The sequence below is a fragment of the Canis lupus genome, chromosome X (assembly GCF_048164855.1).
Source record: "Canis lupus baileyi chromosome X, mCanLup2.hap1, whole genome shotgun sequence".
Taxonomy (NCBI): Eukaryota; Metazoa; Chordata; class Mammalia; order Carnivora; family Canidae; genus Canis; species Canis lupus.
Genome location: NC_132876.1, coordinates 93,137,896 through 93,164,492, shown reverse-complemented (window position 1 = coordinate 93,164,492; position 26,597 = coordinate 93,137,896). Strand labels below are relative to the sequence as shown.

Sequence of the window (26,597 nt, the reverse complement as noted above, 5' to 3'; positions counted from 1 at the left end):
GTGAGTTCCTTGACTGATTTTTACAGAAATATTCCTTTTTACTGCTTTTGTGTTTCCTGCCTTTATATTGTCACTTTTGGCCTCTCCTTTCTACTCAAAGAGTCCCTTTTAATATTTCTTGTAAGGCTGGTTTAGTGGTCATGAACTCCTTTACTTCTTGTTTGTCTGGGAAACTCTGTGTCTCTCCTTCTATTCTAACTGATAGTGTTACTGGATAGAGTATTCTTGGCTACAGATTTTTCCCATTCAGCACTTTGAGTATATCATGACACTCCCTTCTGGCTTGCCAAGTTTCTGTTGAAGAATCTCCATAAGAGTTTTCTCTTGTAAGTTAATGATTTCTTGCTGATTTTAAGATTTCTTTATCACTAAACTTTGCAAATTTAATTACAATATGTCTTGGTGTTGGCCTGCTCTTGTTGATTTTGATGGGTGTTCTCTGTGCCTCCTGGATCTGGATGTCTCTTTCCTTCTGTAGATTAGGGAAATTTTCAGCTATTATTTCTTGAAATAAATTTTCTGTCTCCTTTTCTCTCTCTTCTTCTGGGGCTCTATAATAGAAATGTTATTACATTTCACGGAGGCATGGAGTTCCTTAAGTCTGTTTTTATTTTGAGTAATTCTTTCTTTTGTTCAGCTTCATTGCTTTCCATTAATTTGTCCTGTAGATCACTAATTCATTCTTTTGCTTCTTCCAGCCTGCTGTTCATTGCATAAAGTGTGTTTCTAATCTTATTTATTGTGCTCTTCACCTCTGATTGACTCTTTAATTTTTTAAAGACTTTATTTATTTATTCATGAGAGGCACAGAGAGGGAGATGCAGAGACATAGGCAGAGAGAGAAGCAGGCTCCATGCAGGGAGCCCGATGTGGGACTTGATCCCAGGCCTCCAGGATCACGCCCCAGGCTGAAGGCAGGCACTAAACCACTGAGCCATCCAGGGATCCCCGTGATTGACTCTTTCTTTAAAGATTTTATTTATTTATTTATTTATTTATTTATTTATTTATTTATTATTTGACAGAGAGAGAGAGAGCACACACACAAGCAGGCAGAGCAGCAGGCAGAGGGAGACACAGGCTCCCTGCTGTGCAAGAGCCTGACTGGGGCTCAATTCCAGGATCCGGGATCCTAACCTGAGCTGAAGGCAGATGCTTAACCAATTGAGCCACCAGACACCCTTGATTCTTTTTTAACTTTTTTATCTCTATGGTAAGGGTCTCACTGATGTCTTCTATCCTTTTCTCAAGCCTAGTGAGTATCCTTGTGACTGTTGTTTTACATTCTCCATCAAGCATGTTACTTATATCTATTTTGCTTGGATCTCTGACCATGGCCTTATTTTGTTCTTTCATTTGGGATAAATTCCTCTGTCTTTACATTTTGTCTAAGTCTCTGCCTTCTATGTGTAGAAATGCCAGTTATGTTTCCTACTCCTGAAAGTAATGGTCTTTTGAAGAAGAGGTCATGTAGTACCCAGGGCCTGGCACTTCAGAGTGTCTCTCAGAGCATGTGCTCTGTTATTGTATTCTGGGTGCTCTGTCTTTCAGGCCAGTTATCTACAGAGGCTCTTCTTGCCTGCCATAGGCAGTGTTTGGTCCCTGGCCTGAATGTGGTGAGTTTTAACTTGGCGTGCTCTGGTATGCTTATGAAATGAGTTTTGTCACTACTTCTTCTGGAACCGAGGCCCTGCAAAACTGGTAGAGAGACTTGATGTGGCCAGAGCTTTGTGTTGGTCTGCTGGGTGAGTGGCCTGCCACACTGGGACTGAGGGATGTGTGACTGAGAAGGGCCATTCCACAGGAGCACAGGGGGGTGGGGCTTGGTGTAAGCAAGTTAGACAGCCACTATCAGCACTGCCCTGCTACCCACAGGTGGCTCTGTGTTTATACTAAGGGGTAGGAGAGGGAAATGGTGCCGGCCAGTGCCTTTGTTCCTCGAGATGGAAAGCTGTCTCCATGAAAGCTGCCTTTGAGGGATGCACTCAGAGAAGAGCAAATAATCTTCCCACTGTGTGCCCCAGGCATTCTTTAGATTGCTGTTTCCAAGCTGTCTGTCCCTAGATTGTTTGCTTGCCTTCTCTCCAGGAGCAGCATATTGCCCTGATGCTTTATCCCAGCCAAGCCTGTTGACCTTTAGAACTCCAGGCTATAAGCTCCACTGTTTTCAAGAACTCACTTAATTCAGCTCCTCTTGTTTTCCAAGCTAATGACTTCGGGGAAACATTCTCCTTCTGCATTTCCCTGTGTGCTCCTCTGTCTCTCTCTCAATCCTTTTCCACGATCATGGCTCCCTTCCTTCTGCAGCAGCCATGATTTGTTTCTCCCCTAAACCCCATTTCCACACACCTCACCTTCTTTTTTTTTTTTTTTTTTTAAAGATTTTATTTATTTATCCATGAGAGACACACACAGAGAGACACAGGCAGAGGGAGAAGCAGGCTCCACGCAAGGAGCCCGACGTGGGACTCGATCCTGGGTCTCCAGGATCACACCCCGGGCCGCAGGCGGCGCCAACCGCCATGCCACTGGGGCTGCCCAACACACCTCACCTTCTTGAGTGTGGTCTCTTCTCTCCCTTAAGTTGTGGCGGGTTTTTTTGTTTTGTTTTGTTTTGTTTTGTTTGTTTTCTGTCAGTATTTAGGTCCATCTCTGGGCTATTTTGGATGATTTGCTAGTTACCTAGTTCTGTTCACCGGACAAAATGAGCCCAGGGGACTCCTACTCCGCCACCATCTTCTCAACTAAGATTTGAGTGATTTTTAGAAATTAGTTATTTCCCACTGGATGCTGGAAAGAAAGTATGGTTGTTGGAGTGAATTCAGCAAGATGACAAAATAAAAAGTTCCTGGCTTTAGTTTCCCCCACAGAAAGACCAACTAGCAACTACGTATAGACAAGAATGCCTTTGTATGGGACACCTGGGTGGCTCAGTGGTTGAGTGCTTGCCTTTGGCCCAGGGCGTGATCCTGGGGTCCTGGGATCTAGTCCCACATCGGGCTCCCTGCATGGGGCCTGCTTCTCTTTCTGCCTCTGTCTCTGCCTCTCTCTGTGTGTCTCTCATGAGTGAATAAATAAAATCTTAAAAAAAAAAAAAAAAAAAGAGTGTCTTTATGAAAATCCCAGAATGCAGCAGTTAGGCTGAAGTACCCTAGCCCTGGAACCACTAAAACTGAAAAAAACCACATTAGAAGTGTAAGAAGAGTAGTTTCACTTTGACCACATAGCCCCACTCCCAGGCCAACACAGAGTCCCACCACTTCTCTCTCAAGAAGGACACCAAGAGGGTCCTTCAGTGGGAAGAAAAGAACCCAATATGAACATCCAGGTTTCCCAACTCTATGGAAAGCTTCCTGGGAGGTCCACTTTTATCTTGTCTTATAGGGAACACTGGGAAAATTGGGAAGGCTAGACTACCTAGGATCAGCTAGAAATAAAGAGAAAGGGGCTCACAGCAACCAGCATGTGGATCTTGATGGACTGTGTACCTCATGGCAGTGGTTACCTGATCAGAGCACAGCCATCAGTTTTGCCCACTTGCAGAGTGAAGACAGTGGTCTTCTCTGATCAGGAAGCATGTCAGCAGTTCTACCTAGATTGGGTCCCTGGCCAGCATTCTGCCCCAACCATAGAGCCCATCCTATGGCCCTACCCAAGCAGAGTGACAGGCCAGCAGCCCTGTCCAACTGCAGGGCATAGCCTCTTTGCTTGCCCAAGCAGGAAGCCCCATCAGTGACCCTGTGAAGCCTTTGAACCTATCCTGAATACCTTCCTAGCTGTGGAGCCCAGCATACAGCCCTGCTCAGTGGCTGAGCACAGCCTGCAGCCCTCCCTAGGCAGTGAGTCCATTCACCAAAAATGGTCCAGTCCTGGAACACAGCCAGTAGTCTGCCCAGTCACAAATCCTAGCCTGCAGCCCTGTCTAAAGTCAGAGTCTTTTTTTTTTTTTAAGATTTTATTTATTCATGAGAGACACAGAGAGAGAGAGAAAGAGAGAGAGAGAGAGAGGTAGAGACACAGGCAGAGGGGGAAGCAGGCTCCGTGCAGGGAGCCCGACGCGGGACTCGATCCCGGGTCTCCAGGATCATGCCCTGAGCTGAAGGCAGCGTTAAACCACTGAGCCACCTGGGCTGCCCTAAAGTCAAAGTCTAAGCAGCAGACCACCCAACAATGTAACACAGACAGTGACCCTACTTGATCAAAAGCACTTGCAGAGCTTAGCCAGTGATCCCACTTGGCCATGGGGACCAGCTGACAGAGACCCACTTGACTGCAGAGCCCAGTCAATGCCTCCTTCAGACCTCAGAGTATGGGCAGTGACCCTACCCAATAAAGACTTTGACAGTAATGTGCAGCAATTAGACAAGATACGGAAACAACCTAGGTGCCCATCGAGGGATGAATGGGTAAAGAAGATGCAGTATATATATACAATGAAAAACTGCTCAGCCATAAAAAAGTTTGATATCTTGCCATTTGCAACATGAGTGGAACTTGAGTATATTATGCTAAGTGAAAGAATTCAGACAGAAACAAATACATAATTTCACTTACATGTGGAATCTAAAAGCCAAAGCAAAGAAACAAATAAAGTCCAAAGTCATAGATAGGCAGAACATATTGGTGATTGCCAGAGGTAATGGGGGTTGGGGGGAATGTGAAATGGATAAAGGACATTAAGAAGTACAAACTTCGGGCAGCCCAGGTGGCTCAGCGGTTTAGCGCCGCCTTCAGCCTATAGGGCCTGATCCTGGAGACCCGGGATTGAGTCCCATGCCCATGCCGGGCTCCCTGCATGGAGCCTGCTTCTCCCTCTGCCTGTGTCTCTGCCTCTCTCTCTCTCTCTGTCTCTCATGGATAAATAAACAAAATCTTTTTTTTTTTTTAAAGTACAAACTTCTAGGTATAAAATAAATAAGTCATGGAAATGTATGGCATGAGGTGTATAGTCACAATATTATCTTTGCAAAATAACAGATGATAGACTTACTATCGTGACCATTTTGCATTGTAGACAAATGTCAAAGTCCGTATATTGTACACCTAAAACTAATAGAGTATTGTGTGAAAGTTATAACTCAATTAAAAAAATACACACATCTGTAATCTTTAAGGTTCAGGAGCATACAGGTCTTACTGTTACTCTCCTTACTTAAACATCAAAAAGGCTAAGATCACCTATATGTTTGAAGCTAATGTATAAGCATGTGTGTGTATATTTGTACCCAAGTAAAGAAAATAATTTTTTCTATGAAAAAAGCTATTATCAGGATTTGAATGGATAGTCTTTGTGAATATTTAAATCATCAAGAATGTTAATGCAAGTAGTCACAGAGAGCAAGATAGTAATTTAGACACTAATAAACTTAATGAAGAAGAGGAAGTGAAAGGGGATTTGATTGCAGTAGGGCTGTTAGTGGATAATACAACCTGAGGGCTTGTGTTCCCTTCTTACAAGGATGAAATATATGCATATACTTCCATATATTGATGGATTCCTTCATTATTGGAAATAGAAATGTGCTTTAGATCTGTGCTACAAATCTTTCTAAATTCAGATTTACTTGTCCCATACAGTTTTACCTGTTATTTTGGAAATATAAAGAAGTTGCTTGATTTCTTATTTTAAATTTCAGTGAATTTTAAATTGCTATTCATGAAATGCAAAGATTAATTTCACTTGAATATGTGAGGATATTTGATGTTGCTGTATAGTTTTGTTCACACATACCTACTGTGTATACTAGATTTGCCATGGACCTGAAGTTCCTTGCTTTTCCACACCTATGTTATATGATATAGAAACACTCTTTCATGGTGAATTTTTATGAATATGTTGAAAAATTTTAAATATATTCAGTTGGGAGGTATGATAAAACAGCATAACTAAAGTTTCACCTCTAATTTTGATGAATAGCTTTCAATCTGGTTTTGGGGCTTGATGCAATCCTGAAAGGTGAGATAACAATTTTATTATTAAATGAAGCTAACATTACTTTAGCTATGAATTTTAAGTTTTGCTTTACAAAAATAATTGTTATAATTATTTCATTACAGTTTTAATATCAACAGAACTACACAAGTCTCTTTTGCTTGGCACATTTATTTTGAGATTCCTTTCATATTATAGCTGACATAAATAGATTATTTTTTAAGTAATTCTTTTATTTATACTTTTATTTTTATAAATAATTGATATAATCATCTAATATTCACCATGCTATAAGAATGTAAGAAGAGTAATATGAATATTGATTTCATAGTTAATAAAATATTTATGAACCCAAGCAGAAGGTCACTGAAGAATGTTTATCAGCATTAGGTATTACATTGACAGATATTGTGAAATCAAAGTTGCACATACACAATGGGATATTTATCATGAATTCTATTTGATGTTAAAATGAGAGAGAGATCAAGTAGTAAATAGAAAACTGTTTAAACATCTTCATGTGAATCTTCTTTTAAAATTGGGTGCATTTTTATTACTCGGTGTATAGGAGTCCTAACAGAATCATATTTCCATCCCTTCCTGGTGAACAACTTCTCAAGGATGCCTGGCATCCTGTAGCCCTTGCTTAGAATGAAATCTTTAAAGGCAATTGTTCCATAAAGATCTTCAAGAATATCCTGTTCAGGGAGCTTCTTTCCATATCTCCCGTCTTGAGCTTCAAATGAGAACTTGGGGTCAATTAAAGGTTCATCATTTATTAGCTTTTTCCACAACTTGGGCTTCAGGTACCATGCTCCATACCTCATCTTTACCCAGTTGGGTTTATAAGGATTCTTTCGTTTCCGGAGTTTCCTCTCCCAGTCTTCCCAGTATAAGGAGAATTTTATATCTTCCATTTTATCTAGCCCCTCTCTGTACTTTAGATCCAAAGGAACATGGTTTATTTTCTTCATGCAGCATATGTCATAGGTTGGTTTGTACTCATAGCCAATTTCTAACTGTTTCATGATGAACTCTTCATCAATGCCCAAGTCTCCAAAAGTAGCAACCCATTTGCAGAATTTACGGACTCCTTTTGGTATTCTTCTATGAAGAGGAGGAGTTTTGAGCAAATCCTTTGTGCTTGACTCCTTTTCTTCATGAGGCAATTTATCTGGACATGACACAGGAGTCTTCTTGGGAGGTTTTAGGTAGACTTTGGCAGGATTTTTCTCACAAAGCTTTGTGGGGGACTTCATTCTTTTATCAGGGTTCTGACAGTAAGCCCATGTGTCCTTCAGCTTCTTGTCAGGATCAAGCACTTCTAGCACCTTTAATAACAGGTCTGGAGGTAGATCTTCCTGCAGACTTGGGTAGAGAGCCAAGGGATGCTCGGTCAGGTGGGCTTCAATGTCCTCAATGAATGCCTTCCGTGCTTGCTGCGCTGGTGACAGCATGGAAAACAGGTCAGCTTCCTTGGTCAGCTTTTTCTGACTCTTTTTGGGGGCAGGTTTGGGAACTCTGTGAGCAATCACGGGAAGAAAGCCTTCCTTAGGGCCGTAAGTGATCAGATCTTCACAAGATGGACATCCCCTCCTGAAGTCATCCAGCCCCTCTTTCACAAATACCCACTGCCGGCTATCCAGAGAAGTGGGGAAATTCAGAAGCTTGTTCTTGTGCTTTGCGAAACACTTGGAAGGTAACTTGTCTTTGTACCAGGGCTTGCAGTTCATGCCCAGGGGCATTGGTTCCAGCGGCCCAGGCCCTAACAGCCACTTCTTGTCTGCCATGGTACTTCTGGTCCCTGGGTGACCACCAGCTTCTGTGGTTTGTTTTTCGGTTGCTAGGAGACTGCGTAACCAGGCGCAGCCAGATTCTTTCCTGAGGTTGGTCAATGCAGGGGCCGTGTGCAGCTTTCTCTTGGAATGGGCCGCGAAGGTTCATTTCTTTCTGTTATGGGATACTGTTCCATTATACGGGTGTACTCCGCAATTTATCCATTCGTCTTTTAACGGACATTTGGATTGATTCCAATTTGAATCTATTACAAATAAAGGTGCCACAAATATATGTGTTTATGTCTTTGTGCACCTATGAGCTTTCATTTCTCTTAGTTAAACTTTAGAGGAGGGATCCCTGGGTGGCGCAGCGGTTTGGCGCCTGCCTTTGGCCCAGGGCGCGATCCTGGAGACCCGGGATCGAATCCCACATCGGGCTCCCGGTGCATGGAGCCTGCTTCTCCCTCTGCCTGTGTCTCTGCCTCTCTCTCTCTCTCTCTCTCTGTGACTATCATAAATAAATAAAAATTTAAAATAAAATAAAATAAACTTTAGAGGAGAGAGGAATGGCAGAAGCACATGATAGATGTTTATTTAACATTTTAGGAAACCACCAAACTTCCGAAAAGTGGTTATAATATTTAATATTCCTTCTGGTGGTGTATGAGAATTGCACTTCCTCCACATACTTCCCAACACTTGGTATGGTTAGTCATGTTAATTTTGGCTATTCAAGGGGGTCCCCGGGTAGCTCAGCGGTTGAGCCCCTGCCTTCGGCCCAGGGCGTGATCCTGGAGTCCCGGGATCACATCCCACATCAGGCTCCCGGCATGGAGTCTGCTTCTCCCTTTGCCTGTGTCTCTGCCTCTCTCTTTCTCTGTGTCTCTCATGAATAAATAAATAAAATTTTAAAAAAAAATTTTTTTGGCTATTCTGATAAGTGTGTAGTGGTATCTCAATGTGCTTTTAATTTGCATTTCCCTAATAACTATCTCTTCACGTGCTTATTTGCCATTTATCTATTCTGTGGTATCTTTTCAAATTATTCAAACATTTTAAACTTGTATTATCTTGCGGCACCTGGGTGGCTCAGTCTGTTGGGCATCCACCTTCTGTTGGGGTTGTGATTTTGGGGTGCTTGGGTAGATGGCTCCTGCTCCCTGCTCTGCGGGGTGTCTGCTTCTCCTCCCTCTCTCCCTCTGTGCACGCACTCTCATTCTCTCTCAAATAAATAAGTAAAATCTTTAAAATAAAATAGAATTGTTTTGCCTTATATCATTGATTTTTGAGTTCTTTGTGCATTCTAAATGTAAGTCCTTTACCAAATACATGATTTGCAAATTTTTCTCTCAATATTTTCTCTCCCCCAAAAAAATTTTTTTCTCTCCATCTATGACTTATGTTTTCATTGTCTTAACAGTGTTTTTCTTTTTTAAAAGTTTTATTTTTATTTATTTATGATAGTCACACACACACACACACACACAGAGAGAGAGAGAGGCAGAGACATAGGCAGAGGGAGAAGCAGGCTCCATGCACCGGGAGCCCGAGGTGGGATTCGATCCCGGGTCTCCAGGATCGCACCCTGGGCCAAAGGCAGGCGCTGAACCACTGCGCCACCCAGGGATCCCATTAACAGTGTTTTTCAAAGAGCGGAGTTTTTACATTTGATGAAGTCCAGTTTATCAGTTTATTTTTTTATGGATTGTTCTTTTTGTGTTGTATCTAAGAAAGCTTTCCCTATGGAAAGGTCATAAAGGTGTTTTTCATTGTGCTAATAAGTCATAATCTTAGGTTTTGCATTTAAATCTGTCCTCTATATTTAAATTTAATTTTTTAGATGATGGAAGATATGAATCATTATTTTTTTTAAGTTTTTATTTATCTTAGGGATCCCTGGATGGCTCAGCGGTTTAGCGCCTGCCTTTGGCCCAGGGTGTATCCTGGAGTCCCAGGATCGAGTCCCACATCGGGCTCCCTGCATAAAGCCTGCTTCTCCCTCTGCCTGTATCTCTGCCACCACCCCCCCCACCCCCGGCTCTCATGAATAAATAAATAAAATCTTTTTCTAAAATGTTTTTATTTATTTTAGTAATCTCTATACCCAGCTTGGGATTTGAACTCATGATCCCTAGATCAAGAGTCTCACATTCTTCTGACTGAGCCAGCCAGTGGCCCTGTAAGGTTTTTAAGTTTTAATTTTTATTTTTTACCTGTGAATATCCTGTAGTTCCAGAATTTTTTTTTTTTTAAAGAGCTTTCTCCACCAATTCACCTTTGTAATTTGGTAGATATAAATTGTCCATATTTCTGTGGGTACATTTCTGGACACTTTTCTGTTTTGTTGCTTTCTGTGTATTTACACCATTTCTGTACTGTGCTGATTACTTTGTATTTTGTAAATCTTAAAATTAGGCTGTATTAGTCCTTCAGGTTGTTCTTTTTTTTTTAGTCCTTCAGGTTCTTCCTTCTTTTAAAAAGCTGTTTGACTCTTCTAGGCCCTTTGAAATTCTACAGGAATTTTAGAGTCAGTTTATTGGTGTCTATAAAAATGCCTGTTGGGATTTTGATTAGGATTTGGTGCAATAAATAAATAAATTCTGACATCTTAACAATTTTTGAGTTTCCTAGCCATGAAAAAGGTACATCTTTCCACTTACATGTGTGTTTTTTCATTTATCTCAGCAATATTTTGTAGTTGTTAGTGCATAGTTCTTTCACATCATTTTTTCTCTAGGTTTTTAAAAAATATTTTATGCTTTTTACATTACTGTAAATAGTATTATAATTTTTAGCATTGTAAGCAGTATTGTAATTTTTAGTCAGCATGTTCATTGTTAATATATAGAAATATAATTTATTTTTGTGTATTGATCTTGTATCATGCAACCTTTATAAACTAGCATCAATTCTAGTAGCTTTTTCTGCAGAGTCCATTGAATTTTCTACATTGATAATTAAGTCATCTCTTAATAAAGACATTTTTACTTCTTCCTTTCGAATCAGAAAAACTTTTTTCCCTGGTCTTATTGCACTGGTTGGAACCTACTTTGTTGAATAAAAGTGATAAGAGCAGAAAGTTTTGTGTTATTTCTGATCTTTAGGGGAGAAGCCATTAAGTGTGATGCTATCTTTAGGGTTTTTTTTTTTTTTTTTAAAGATTTCATTTATTTACTCATAGAGACAGAGAGAGAGAGGCAGAGACACAGGCAGAGGGAGAAGCAGGCTCCATGCAGAGAGCCGGACGTGGGACTCGATCCAGGGTCTCCAGGATCACGCCCTGGGCTGCAGGCGGTGCTAAACCGCTGCGCCACCAGGGCTACCCCTCTTTAGGGTTTTTGTACATAGCATTTTTCAATATAAGTTCCCTTGTATTTCCAGTGTTCTGAGACCTTGTGACAAATATTTTGTTTCAGATACATGGATTGGTCAAATGCTTTTTCTGCACCCATTGAGATGTTCATACAGCTTTTACTTTCCAAAGTAAAAGTTTGCTAAGATAATAAATAGCATTGATTTCTGCATGACAAAAAACTACTTTGAATTCCTGAGATAAACCCCACTTGTTCATAATGTGTTATCCTTTGTAAATATTGTTAGATTAGGTTTGCTAAACTATTCCAAACATATATTTACATCTCTGTTTATGGGGAATATCTGTGGTGTTTCTTTTCCAAACTTTAATGGCTTTTTTTAAATTTTTTTATTTATTTATGATAGTCACAGAGAGAGAGAGAGAGAGAGGGGGGCAGAGACACAGGCAGAGGGAGAAGCAGGCTCCATGCACCGGGAGCCCGAGGTGGGATTCGATCCCGGGTCTCCAGGATCGCGCCCTGGGCCAAAGGCAGGCGCCAAACCGCTGCGCCACCCAGGGATCCCCAAACTTTAATGACTTTATTTAGCTTTGTTATCAGGGTAATGCTGGTATCATAGAATGATTTGGGAAGTATCCCCTCTTCATTTTCTGAAGCTGTGTAGGATTGGTATTGTGTCTTCCTTAGTTTGTAGATGTCACCATTGGAGCCATTTAAGCTTGAAATTTTCTTCGTGGGAAGGTTTTTTTTTTTTTAAATCACAAATTCAATTTCTTTAATAGCTATAGGGATATTTAGGTTATCTAATTTTTCTTAATGAGTTTGATAATTTGTATATTTCAAGTACTATGTTTGTTTTATTTATATTGTCAAAAATATTGCCATAAAGTATCCAAACTATCTCCATATTGTCCTTACTATTGAGACAAGACTCTTCCATGTACACTAGCTAATGCCTGTGAATCTTGAGATTTTAAGTCTGGCTAGCGGGAACAATCACTTTTCTAGGCCTGGGATAAGTGCCAGGCACTGTTACTTATAATTTTTTTTAGGTAATTCATTTCTTGGGTAACTTCCTCACCAACACGAGCAGATCAATAATCAGTTGAACAATTGAGATGGGGGTAGGGTCTTAAAGTTTCTGAAGTTCTCTCTCTGCATAAAATTCTACTTTCTGGTCTTGAGAAGTCTACCTACCCATTTTATTCTCCAATGTCTCTTACCTTCATCTCCTAAATTTAGAGTGAACATTGGTCTCTGCCTGGGTTCCCCCTCCCTGAGCCATGTCCTAGAAACTCATTAAGTAAGCTGGGGTGACCATAGGGCTCACCTCATTTGTTTTCTATCTCTCAGAGATCAATCTCTACTGCCTGATGTCCAGTGTCTTACAAACTATTGTTTTACATTGCTCCCCACCTCTTTTTTGTGTTGTTTTTGTTTTGAAGGATAAATCTGGACCCTTTCTCTCTATGTTGGCCAGAAGAGAAAATATAATTTACTTTTTGTTTCTTTGCTTTGTCTCTCATGAATTTGGGAAGCTGCTCTTCAAAAATTACCAAAGAATTCTTAACCATCAAATACCTTATGACATTCTTATCCCTGATCTTAATCATTAAAAACTGTGTATCGGGGCGCCTGGGTGGCCCAGTGGTTGAGTGGGTGCTCAGTAGTTGAGTATCTGCTTTTGGCTGGGATCATGATCCTGAGGTCCTGGAATTGAGTCCTACATCAGGCTCCCTACATGGAGACTGCTTCTCCCTCTACCTATGTCTCTGTCTCTCTCTTTGTGTCTCTCATGAATAAATAAATAAAATCTTTTTTAAAAATTGTGTATCATACCTACATTTTTGAAACTTACATTCTTCCTGAAATTTCATACTGTTCTATTTAAATTTTTCTGATGCTTATGATATACATCCCCTTTAAAATATACAATATGAAAAAATAAATATAAATAAATAAATAAAATATACAATATGAATACCAAACACCTCACCATACTACAGTTATTTTATAATTCTGATCTAGCATAGCTTTTCTTTTGTCATCACCAAAATTCTCCAATACATAAATTACAGATTAGATATCATTCCTCAATTATGGCCTGATAATATGTCTGTTTAAATCTATTTGGTTTTTTATACTTATATTTATCATACATCTGTTAAGTTCTCATTTTATGCCAGACATTGTGCTGGATTCTCAAACTGTTGCAATTAAAAATATAACTACTGGGGCACCTGACTCGCAACTCTTAATCTCAGGGTGTGAGATTGGGTGTGGAGCCTACTTAAAATAAAATAAAATAAATATTTTTTAAAAAACAGAGGCAAATAGGGCAGCCCTGGTGGCGTAGCGGTTTAGCGCCGCCTGTACCCCAGGGCATGATCCTGGAGACCCTGGATGGAGTCCCACGTCAGGCTCCCTGCATGGAGCCTGCTTCTCCCTCTGCCTGTGTCTCTGCCTCTCTCTCTCTCTCTTCTTCTCTCTCTCTCTCTCTGTGTCTCTATGAATAAATAAATAAAATCTTTAAAAAAAGAGGTAAATAAATAAAAGTATAATTACCATGTTTTCCCAGTGATGAAATTCCCATTATTTCTTTGCCAATGAAATCAGCTTTTTTGGGCAGCCCAGGTGGCTCAGCGGTTTAGCGCCGCCTTCAGTCCAGGGCCTGATCCTGGAGACCTGAGATCAAGTCCCACATCAGGCTCCCTGCGTGGAGCCTGCTTCTCCCTCTGCCCGTGTCTCTGCCTCTCTCTGTGTGTGTCTCTCATAAATAAATAAATAAAATCTTAAAAAAAAAAGAAATCAGCTTTTTCATATTAATTATTTTAAAAGTTGTGTCCAACTTTCATCTTTGAGGTAAATCTTTTCTGAGTAAGTATTGAGTGTGGTGTAGGTTAAGATTGCCAGTTGTTGAAATGGAATTAAATGGATCAATACAACTAGGATGAACTAAGATTGGTGGCAGGAGCTAAAGTATGAAGCCAGGAAGTAAAAATGTAAATGAGCAAGAAAATAGGAATGTGGTCTAAGTCTAGAGATCATTGCTTGTTCTGTTTTGTTTGTTTGCTGCATTATGAATCACTGGCAGACAATCTCCACTTAAATACAAGGACAAAGTGATATTTTCAGATGAGGCAAGTAAGACGATTAGTAAGCTCACTAAAGATTATAGCCAGTAATAGGACAAATTCTGATATTCAGATATCTTCAAAAGTTTTATATGTTCCCACTTTGTCAGATGACATACAATTGACCCTTGAACAACTCCAGCCATCCCAGCCCTAAACAACCACTGAGCTACTTTCTGTCTCTTAGATTGCCTAATCTGGACATTTGATATGAATGAAATTGTAGAAGTGTGGTCATTTTTGATTGGCTTCTTTCATTTAGCATACTGTTTTCAATTTTCATCCATATTATAGCATATATTGGTACTTTGTTTCTTTCTATTGTCAAATAATCAATTGTGTGGATATACTAATTCATCAGTTGAACATTTGGGTTATTTCCTTTTTTTTATTATGAATAATGTTGCTTTAAAGATTTATGTACAGGCTTTTACTTTTCTATTTAGTCTTTTGAAATGTATTACTCTTATTTCTCCAGGTTTATTGAAGTATTCTTGATAATTTAAAGTTTTATATATTTAAGGTATACAACTTGATAATTTGCTATACATGTATATTGTAAAACAATCAGCATAGTCAAGCTAATTCACGTATCCAGCTCCTCACATAGTTACCATCTTCTTTTCTTGTGTGTGTTGAGAACACTTAAGATCTACCCTCCTAGCAAATTTCAAATATACTATATGGTGTTGTTGTTGTTGTTGTTGTTTAAAGATTTTATTTATTTATTCATGAGAAACAGAGAGAGAGAGGCAGAGACGTAGGTAGAGGGAGAAGCAGGCTCCCTGCAGAGAGCCTGATGCGGGACTGGACTCAATCCCAGGACCCGGGGATCACGTCCGGAGCCAAAGGCAAATGCTCAACCACTGGGCCACCCAGGTGCCCTACAATATGGCATTGTTAACTGTATTCACAGTGTTGTACATTAGATCTCCTGAATTTATCTTAAATAACTGAAACTTTGTACTCCTTGACAAACAAGCTTCCCATTTCTCCCTTCCCCCCAGGCTCTGACAACCAGAACCACTAGTACTCTCTACTTCTAGGAGTTTGATTATTTTAGATTCTGAATGTAAGTGAAAACATGCAGTATTTGTTTTTCTGCCTCTATTTCACATAGCATAATGTTCTCCAGGTTCATCCATATTGTTGCAAAAGCCAAGATACTCTTTTTTAACTGAATAATATTCCTGTGTGTGTATGCATGTCTGTCTCACATTTTCTTTATCTATTCATCTGTGAGTGGACATTTAATTTGTTTCCATATCTCGGCTATTGTGAATAATGCTGCAGTAAGCCTGGGAGTAAATATATTTCAATATCCCTGTGATTTCATTTCTATTGGATATACATCCCAAAGTAAGATTGCTGGATCATAAGGTGGTTCTATTTCTAATATTTTGAGGAACTTCTGTACTGTTTTCCATAGTGACTATACCAATTTACATTCCTACCAACAGTGCATAAGGGTTTCCTTTTCTCCACATCCTTGCCAACACTTGTTAACTTTTATCTTTCTGATGATAGTGATTCTAGCAGGTATGAGCTCATAACTCATTGTGGTTTTCTGATCTGCATGTCCCTGATGATTAGTGAAGTTGAGCACCCTTTCATATCTGTTGGCCATTTGTATGTCTTCTTTGCAGAAATTCAAGTCTTTTGCCCATTTTTTAATTGAGAGGGGTTTTTTTGTTTTGTTTTGGTATTGAGTTGTATGAATTATATATTTTCGATATTAATCTTTATCAGATATATGGTTTGAAAATATTTTCTCTCATTCTGAAGGTTGCCTTTTCACTATGTTGTTTCTTTCACTTTGCAGAAGCTTTTTTGTTTGATACAACCTCACTTGTCTATTTTTGCTTTTGTTGCCTGTGCTTTGCTGACATACCCAGACTAATGTCAATAACCTCTCCTCTGTGCTTTCTTCTAGTAGTTTTATAGTCTCAGGTCTTACGTTTAAGTCTTAATCCATTTTTAGTTGATTCTTTTTAATATGGTATGAGATAATTTCATTCTTCTGCATGTATGTATCTAATTTTCTCAGCACCATTTATTGAAGAGACTCTCTTTTCCCCCTTGTGAATTCTTGGCACCCTTGTCGAAGATCAGTTGATAATAGATGTATTGATTTATTTCTACGCTCGCTATTCTGTTCCTTTGGTCTATATGTCTGTTTTTATGCTAGTACCATACTACTTTGATTACTATAGTTTTGTAGTATATTTTGAAATTGGGAATTGTGATGGTTCCAGCTTTGTTCTTTCTCAAGATTACTTTGGCTAGGGATCCCTGGGTGGCGCAGCGGTTTGGCGCCTGCCTTTGGCCCAGGGCGCGATCCTGGAGACCCGGGATCGAATCCCACGTCAGGCTCCCGGTGCATGGAGCCTGCTTCTCCCTCTGCCTCTCTCTCTCTCTCTCTCTCTCTCTCTCTGTGTGACTATCATAAATAAATAAATAAAAAATATTAAAAAAAAAAAAAAAAAAAAAAAAAAAAAAAAAAAGATTACTTTGGCTATTTGGGGTCTTAAATTCATTACCACTTGTTTTGTGATCTAATATGTAATCTATACTGGAGAATGTTTTGTGTGCACTTAAGAAGAATGTGTATTCTTCTACTCTTGGATGGTAACTATTCTATATGTCTGTTATGTCTATTTGGTCTATAGTGTTATCAAATCAGCTGTTTATTGGTTTTCTGTTTGGATGTTCTATCCAGTATTATAAGTGGGGCATCAAAGTCCCCTACTATTATTTTATTGCTATCAATTTCTGCCTTTATACCTATCAATATTTGCTTTATGTATTTAAGTTCTCTGAAGTTGATTGCCTATATATTTATAATTATTATATTGTCCTGTTGAATTGACCCTTTTATCATCATGCAATGATTTTCTTTGTATCCAGGGAGTTTTAGACTTAAAGTCTATTTTTTCTGATATGAGTATAGTCACTCCAGAGAGTTTTAGACTTAAAGTATTTTGTCTGATATGAGTATAGTCTCCATAGAGTTTTAGACTTAAAGTATTTTGTCTGATATGAATATAGTCACCCTTGCCACCCTTGATATGAAGAGGGGCAAGCCAGACTGGACAAAGTGAGCAGGACAGCATCCTTTTGAGGTCTACCCTGCAGCCCTGCCTTTTAAAATTATGGTGCTACTCTCCAAGGTCAAGGACAGGAGACTAATGCTCTCCATACTCCCACCACATTCCACCTGGCACCAGCATGCCATTAAAAAAAAAAAAAAATCCATTACATAGAATTAACTACCTTTTTTTCTCCTGTAGCAACATAAATATATGTCCAGTAAATATATATCCATATCAACTAACTCTTAGGAGAGCAGTAAGTTGAAATGACCAAAACATATTACATGAGTTTCATGCTAACAAGGTTTGAGAAGCTGATAGGCTTTTCTGTTTTTTTCATTTTGTTAGTTTAATCACACATTGACTTGCATTTATTAGTTGATGCAGCTCATGTATGTCACAAAATCTAATGGTAAAAAGAACATGCAATGCAAAAATAAATAAATGAACAGAGAAAGGGGAACAGGGACCATCAGAGGAAATATGAGCATGTATTTATCACAGCAATTTGAGATATTCACTTATATCTTCCTGTGGCTGTCATTAGATCAGCACAGAATTCAGTTCAAGATTTGATACCTGGGCATTGTCCTATGTAGTCCTTGCTTCCTCAGATATCAGAAGCTTCTAGTACTCTCAAACTAGAAGTTTTGGAGATCCAAAAGATTTCTCAGATCAGCTTGTATTTACTGATGGGAAATGACCTTTGTCTTCCCTTTTTAAGCATACACATTTTTAAAATAATAGACAATCTAGAGCTATTTCCTTTACCTTTTTGTACCTTTTCTCATATGTAAAATGAAGTGGTTGAAGCAGATTATCTGGCTTTGTAGACCAAAATAATTTAAATCAGGAAGATTGTTTCATAAATGTCTGAAAAATCTCTGTTTAGGGAGAATTTTAAAGCATCTGGTATCTAAGCAGAAACAAAGACCTTTATCCTTCCTTTAAGAACAGAATGAAGATCTTTTATTTTGGAAGTAAACAGACTTTTTAGGAGCTTGGATCAATGCGTTTAGAAAATAATTTCCTCCTCTGTATTAAAGAATTCTTAGTTTCCAGGAAAAGTTGCAGCTGCCTTCCAAAATATAACCCTTTTGCCCCATTATCTCCCAAGAATAGTGCTCTGAGGAATGAGTTATTTGGTCTCCTTTTAAATAGTCACATGAATGTTTCTGATGTGAAAAACAAAGGCAAAAAAATAAAAAACCTTCCTTATACCTTGCAGCCCATTGAGAAGTAATTGAGACAGAGTGATCTTCCTCTGGGAACTCAACTTCCTCAATGTTATTTTTTTTAAGATTTTATTTATTTATTCATAGACACAGAGAAAGAGAGGCAGAGACACAGACAGAGGGAGAAGCAGGCTCCATGCAGGGAGCCCGACCTGGGACTCAGTCCTGGGTCCCCAGGTTCACACCCCAGGCTGCAGGCTGCGCCAAACTGCTGCGCCACCAGGGCTGCCTAACTTCCTCAATGTTAATACTTAGCTAGAGGCAAAAGGCAACCTTAGCTTGACATTAGCCCAATCTCCATGCACTGTAAGCCTTTTTTTTTTTTTTAATTTTTATGTATTTATGATAGTCACACAGAGAAAGGGGGTGGGGCAGAGACACAGGCAGAGGGAGAAGCAGGCTCCATGCACCGGGAGCCCGACGTGGGATTCGATCCCGGGTCTCCAGGATCGCGCCCTGGGCCAAAGGCAGGCGCCAAACCGCTGCGCTACCCAGGGATCCCCCTGTAAGCCTTTAATATATAAAAATGCCTTTGAAAATTTTCTTTACCTGTACCCTCCCCCCACCAAGATACATGTTAGCAGTCATCCTCCAAGCACATGGCCCGCTGATATACATCTGAAGGGTCTCATGACTAAAGTTTTACTAGACAGTAGTAAATGACCTTATCCTAATAGCAGCTAGCCTAAGGTGCTGGGATCCTTGCTTCCAAATTCCTTAGATACTTCTCCCCTCCCAACTTGAAAGTTTATAATTAGTCACTCCTCACAACCCCAGTGCAGCTCTTTCTGCCCACAGGTACTGTCCCCAGGCTTTAATAAAACCACCTTTTTTTGCACTGAAGACGCCTCAAGAATTCTTTCTTGACCATGTCCTTGCAGACCCCAACATTTCACATCAGTTTCTTTTCAATTTTTGTTTTGTTTTTCTAGCCAAACAGTAATTGAATGAGGTAGTCATTTATCTGCAGTTCAGTATCTCCCCCACCCCCTGTCCAGCCTTGTACTCCTGCCCAGATCTTGATTTCCTTAGAGAGTGAGGGAAGAGGGGAGCTAAAGAGAATCCTAATATGCACTGAAGAAGAAAACAAGTGAATCTTCTTTTTGATTTTGTCATTGATATGCAGAGTGCATGCATTAACATGCATATGTAGATATATATGTAGATATATATAGCACGTCTTCTTTATCCATTTATCTGTCAATGGACATTTAGGTTGCTTCTATATCTTGGCTTTTGTAAATAATGCTGCAGTAATGCCCCAGTACATGGGGATGCATGTATATCTTTAAATTAGTGTTTTTGTGTTCTTTGGGTAAATATTCAGTAGTAGATTACTGGATCATATGGTATTTCTATTTTTAATTTTTTGAGGAACCTCCATACTGTTTTCCACAGTGGCTACACCAAATGACATTTCCACCAAAAGTGCAAGAGGGTTCCTTTTTCTCCACATCCTCACCAACACTTGTTATTTCTTATCTTTTTCATATTAGCCATTCTAACACTGGTCAGAATAAGTAAGTAAGGTGATACCTTATTGTGGTTTTGATTTGCATTTCCCTGATGATTGAGTGATTTTGAGCATCTTTTCATGTGTCTGTTGGCCATGTGTATGTCATCTTTGGAAAATGTCTATTCAGGTCCTCTGCCCACTTTTTTAAGTGGAGTATTTGTTTTTTGATGTTGAGTTGGAAAGGTGTTTTGTATGTTTTGGATATTAACCCCTTATCAGGTCTATCATTTGCAAATATTTTCTCCCATTCAGTAGGTTGCCATTTTGTTTTGTTGATAATTTCCTTTGCTGTACAAAAGCTTTTGTTTTGGTGTAGTCTCAGTTTATTTTTGCTTTTGTTAACCTTTGCCTGAGACATAGATCTTGAAGAATATTGCTATGGCTGATGTCCAAGAAATTACTGCTTATGTTCTCTTGTAGGAATTTTCTAGTTTCGGGTCTCACATTTAGTTCTTCAATCCATTTTGAGTTTATTTTTGTGTTTAGTATAAGAAAGTAGTCCAGTTTCATTATTTTGCATTTAGCTATCCAGTTTTCCCAACAACATTTATTTTAAAAACTCTTTTCCCATTATATATGCTTGCCTCCTTTGCCATAGATTAATTGACCATATAAGTATGGGTTTGTTTCTGGGCTTTGTGTTTTGTTCTTTTGATCTAGGTGTCTAGTTTTGTGCCAGTACCATACTGTTCTGATTACTATAGCTTAGTAGTATATCTTGAAGTCCGGAATTATGATAACCTCCAGCTTTGATCTTCTTTCTTAAGATTCTTTGCTATTTGGAGTCTTCTGTGGTTCCATACAAATTTTAGAATCATTTGTTCTAGTATTGTGAAAAATACTGTTGTTATTTTGATAAAGATCACAATTGAATCTGTAAATTGCTTTGTTTAGTATGGACATTTTAACAATATTAATTCAGACTCTTATTTCTGAGAATGGAGTTTAAATAAACAGAACAAGTCATTTCATTTTATGGTTATGTGATTTTTACTTGAGTTTGGACATTTAAGTATCTCAAGGCATTTTTTTTTAAAAAATTTATTTATTTATTTATTTATTTATTTATTTATTTATTTAGAGAGAGGCAGAGACACAGGCAGAGGGAGAAGCAGGCTCCACACAGGAAGCCTGACATGGGACTTGATCCCAGGGCTCCAGGATCACACCCCAAGCTGCAGGCAACACTAAACCACTGTGCCACCAGGGCTGCCCATCTCAAGGCATTTTAAAAAGTAGGTACGTTGGCTTAAACGTATTTGGGGAACAAATTAGTGCCAATTCTAATTGTCAACCATCATGTGCAAAAGATATTCATGCAAAAATAGCAGAAAGTCTAGAAATTAAAAGGCTAAAGAAAATTCACAATGCCTGCAGAGAGTTCCCAGATGTCAAAATCTGGGCTTCTGTGTAGTCAGGATAATGCAAATCATTGAACTTTCACTTTTGTATTACATCTATTATATCACGGGTCCCTTGGTTAAGAAAACGTTTGCACATGATCACTTCTAACTCAGTGTGCCTTCTGTAGATGTTTACCACCAGGCAAGTCTTTATGGGAGCAACTGCACAAATTTGTTACACTTAAGCACTCTCATCTCTTCAGTCTAGCCCAAGGCCCTTAACCTAAGCAACACAGTGTACCTGAAACCAGTGCTGTCAAGGAATATGTCAAGATAAAGAAGCAAACTGCTGTTAATCTGTTGCTTTCTGGGGCAGCCCAGGTGGCTCCGCAGTTTAGCTCCGCCTTCTGCCCAGGGCCTGATCCTAGAGACCCAGGTGGAGTCCCGCATCGGGCTCCCTGCATGGAGCCTGCTTCTCTCTCTGCCTGTATCTCTGCCTCTTTGTCTCTGTGTGTCTCTCATGAATAAATAAAATCTTAAAAAAAAAAAAAATCTGTTGTTTTCTGATTCCACTGCCCTCCTAGTTCTTAAAATCCCTGACCTATGGCCATGCTTCTTATCTGGTTTACTTCCCTTTAGTCTCTTTCTTACCCCTCCAATAAATCCTTCATACTGACTTGAGTGGTAGTACATCTTTCCAGAACCAAGACTCATGACATTCTTTCTTCTTTGGATTTCTGCATCTAGAAAAAAATCTAGCTTCTGAGCTGGGCATTCAAAATCTTCTCTTGACCTGCATTTCAACTTCATCTTTTTCATTCCCTGTGTTCTGGCCTTGCTGTTATAGTAACTATCTCTGAAAATGTCCTGTTTTCACCTTCTTTCTGGGTCGAGTTCAATTTGCTTCTCAGCCTAACTGCTAACCTGCATCCCTTCATTGCCATATCTGATGAAAGAGTCCTACCCATCCTTCATGACCTTGCTGAAAATAATTTTTCTCACAAAAGCCTCCTAGATCCCTGAAGTTGGAAATAAACTATTTTTGACTATATTTTCAGAAACTTTGTACCTTTTTTGGTGAACTCCTTAAGAGCTGACGTTTTGATGTTATTACTAGCACCTCCCTCTCACTAGATGATGAATGTCTTAGAGTTTTAAACTGTGCCTTAATTATCATTGTGTCCCCCAAAGTACTTAGTACAGTGGCAGATATTCAGGAAACATTTGGTGAAAGCATAATGTAAGATTACAGCAAGAATATTATACAAGTAACATCCAGGACATAATATTGAACATTTTGTTAGTTTTAACAATGACATTATATCTGGCCATATTTGTGAGACTATTTGGCATTAAAGACCATGGTAGATAAAACATCTATATCCACTTTACTGAAAATAGCCATTATTTATAATAAATATTTAATGAGATGGTCAAATGGTGGGGGGGGAGGGAGCCAACATTGGCATCGAATGTAGAATTTGACATTACCCAGATATAAAATTAATTTGTTGTACATGATTATTGAAAGTCAGTATTTCTACCATTGTGTAACATATTTTTAGCTCATTGGTCAAGAGTTCTGCCTTGTTCATTTTTGGAATACTCTCCCTCCATACCATAGCAAATAAGCCAGAAAGAGTTAGTAAAGTGCACTGATAACTATGCCCTGGTGGCTCAGCGGTTTAGCACCGCCTTCAGCCCTGGGCATGATCCTGGAGACCCCAGATCGAGTCCCATGTTGGGCTCCCTGCGTGGAGCTTGCTTCTCCCTCTACCTGTGTCTCTGCCTCTCTCTCTCTCTCTCTCTCTGTGTGTCTCTCATGAATAAATAAAATATTTTTTAAAAACTGTAATTTATTTATCATTTTATCATATTCAGAGCACCTTAACATATTTTAGGTCATTTAATATTTCTAAAATCTCTGCAAAGAAGAACTTGTCTCCTTTCTATAAATGAGGAATCTCAAGCTGAGACAGTTTAAAATGTCTCAGATCTAAAAGTCAGCAAGTGGTAGAATCAGGTTCAATCCAGATATTCTGGCTCAAAATAGCTAAGCCTACCTTGGATAAGAGAATGTAGGTGAGTCATTCTATAGATATATCATTTGTGGTCCATCCCTAGACCCAATCAAAATCTTGGCATATTCCTGAAATATGTCTAACTTTGAAAAAGTAGTTGCAATGACTAGATTTTTCTGTATAAACCAATTTATTTATTTGTGTTTTAAAACACATATATTACCCTGAAAAATATCTATGAACATTTTCCAAGATTAGTGTAGTCTGTTCTCTGAAAGAAAAAAAAATTATATCAGAGCTTGTTGGAAGTCCAAAATGAGGGATTTGAAGTCAATGTAAGTCTTTTTATTAATTAACTTGACCTTCAAGAAAAGTTCAGGAGGGATCCCTGGGTGGCGCAGCGGTTTGGCGCCTGCCTTTGGCCCAGGGCGTGATCCTGGAGACCCGGGATCGAATCCCACATCAGGCTCCCGGTGCATGGAGCCTGCTTCTCCCTCTGCCTGTGTCTCTGCCTCTCTCTCTCTCTCTCTGTGACTATCATAAAAAATAAATAAATAAATATTTAAAAAAAAAAAAAAAGAAAAGTTCAGGAAGAACTTTCTTTATTCTCCTCCCCTCCTCCCCACCCTTTTAAAAACATTTTCTCCTCTCTCTAAATACCAAAGAAAGGTTTCTTTTCTTTTCTTTTCTTTTCTTTTCTTTTCTTTTTTTAAGATTTTATTTATTTATTCATGAGAGACACAGAGAGAGAGAGGCAGAGACACAGGCAGAGGGAGAAGCAGGCTCCATGCAGGGAGCCCGATGCGGGACTTGATCCCAGGACTCAAGGATCACGCCCTGGGCTGAAGGCAGGCGCTAAACCACTGAGCCACCCAGGGATCCCCAAAGAAATGTTTCTAAGGAGTTCCACCTTTGAAAACAGCCTGCCTGGGTCCTTTTGCTCTGTCTTGTCCCTTATGCAGAACCATCCATGTCTTTGTCTTCATGATCCTTTTTTTTTTAGTTTGTTTACTTAAGTAGTCTCTACTTAGGACTCAAGCTCACAACCCCTAGATCAAGAGTCAGCTGACTGAGCCAGCTAGGCTCCTGCCTTCATGATCCTTGTAGTCACTGTTTCTCAGGGAGTTTTCCATTTGCTGTCTTTTTGTCCTCCTGAAGGGACCTAGTGAGTCATTAAATGCCCTCTGTCTGTTTCTGCAAAGTTACCTGTATTTCCCAAGTCAAAATCTGTATATGTGGTTTGACAAATACAGACATACTCTTCAAAACAAGGGAAAGGATATTTAAATTGGGATTGTCCCAAATCCTTTGAATGTACAGACACCGTATCTATCTATATATATTTTGTGTTCTTTTATTCTGTAGCTCTGACTTACCTTCAGATGACAAGAGAGAAACACGGACAGCCTCATTCCTAACTAGATATGTTATTTAATTCTATTATTTATTCTTATTCATAATACCTCTCTGAAAATCCTCTTGACAAATATAGATTGGCTAATTTCGAAGTGTCTCAGAAGTATGTTATCATTTTCTGTAGAATAATCTTTATCCCAAGTGTTGCACATAGCATTCAACAAATATTTGTTGACTGAATTAATAAACGACTTGAAACAAAGCTGAGTTTATTTTAACTGTGGCACAAACATACTCTTAGTGGCACACTCCAAAGCCCAGAGAATCGCCAACAGAGAATTGCTAATATTCTTCTGTTGACCATCGTCTGATACTTGATGTGTGCCATAAAGGTGAAGTAAAAGCTAAACCTGACTGAATTTTCCTGATACTGCCTCTGTTTCCATTCTGCATATCTTTTTCTAATTACCACAGATAATTCAGCCCCACTCTTATTTGGTAGAGACCACTTGGATATTGGGAATTTCCTACTATGTGCCTTTTAAAAAAAATTAAGTTATTTTTATTAAGTTATGAAAGCCTCTCAGTATCTGTATTTTCTCTTCAGAATGACTGGTTCTTTTTTTTTTTTTTAAGATTTTATTTATTTATTCATGAGAGACACACAGAGAGAGACAGAGACAGGCAAAGGGAGAAGCAGGCTCCATGCAGGGAGCCTGATGTGGGACTCGGTCCCAGAACTCCAGGATCACACCTGGAGCGAAGGCAGACGCTCAACTGCTGAGCCACCCAGGCATCCCCTTGCTATGTATCTTTATCATTGTAAACATACAAAGACTCAAGGTGCTTTTGTTTTATAACTTAAATCTGTAATGTCCAAATGCTGACATATTTTTCTATGCACTGAGTGAACTAAAAGTTTACCTGAAATTCAAGATATGACCCTAGGAATGAAAAGATAGCCTTTATAAGAGACAGAAGCACATTCTCATCCTGTTACCTGCATAGAAGGTTGATCAGATTGTTTCCAAGCCTAAAAAGAGGGTAAATACTAACCTGGTTCACTGTGAAGTATAAAGTAAATTAAAACTGTCAGTAGATATTTTATGACAGCAGGGAACTCTGTGGATTCTTAGTACCTACTCTGTGGATTCCTAGTACTTTGTTGTTGGGCAACCAGACACTGTGCAGTCTAAATTTGAGTTTTTCCTTGCTCCTTTCATTCCTCTAGTAAGTATGCCAGATTATAAATGTTATAGTCACAGAAATTCTAGATTGGCTACCTACATTACAGGGTTGAGCTAGCTGGAAATCATGATCCTGTTGCTTTACCTTGTGAATGATGGGATGATGTTGGGCCTGGGACTGGCCATTTTCTGCATAATCTCCACGGTCTTGATTCCATGCTCCTTCCTTAGGCTTTTGCACGAGTCTTTAGTGATGGCAAGAAGGTAACCAAGATGAAGGGACACCAAAGGAGGTCAGGAGTGGGCCTTCCAAGCAGAGGGAGGAGCAGAAAATTTCAGGGGGAGGAACAGCAGAGAATGTTGGGGAAATTGTAAACAGTTATGTTACTTTTGTGACAAGACATGAAATGGGAGCAGATGAGGCCTGACACGTGGGCCAGGCAGGGCCTAGAAGGGCGTGGTGCCACCTCACCTAGGACAGGGAGCCACTCAGGCAGAAGCCCCGGATGGTACTATTAGATTTACACTTACCTGCATGGCTGGGGCAGCTGTGTGGAGGGTGACCTTGAAAAGAACTATACTAGAAGAAGGAATTGAAATTTGGAGGTGGCATGGAAACCCACAAAAAGAGATCACTGGAGCCTAAAGGAAGGTAACAGAAATGGGGAGGACAGGCTGAATTTGAGCGG

The 26,597-nt window shown here is 39.3% G+C and overlaps 1 protein-coding gene and 1 pseudogene across 1 annotated transcript in view; one reads left to right on the top strand and one right to left on the bottom strand.

Annotated features, from left to right (window-relative positions):
* Window positions 1-26,597, top strand: part of PRRG1 (proline rich and Gla domain 1) — a 280,952-nt gene that overhangs the window by 39,469 nt on the left and 214,886 nt on the right. The window lies entirely within an intron of this gene.
* LOC140628304 (protein FAM47E pseudogene) lies at window positions 6,374-7,779 on the bottom strand (annotated as a pseudogene).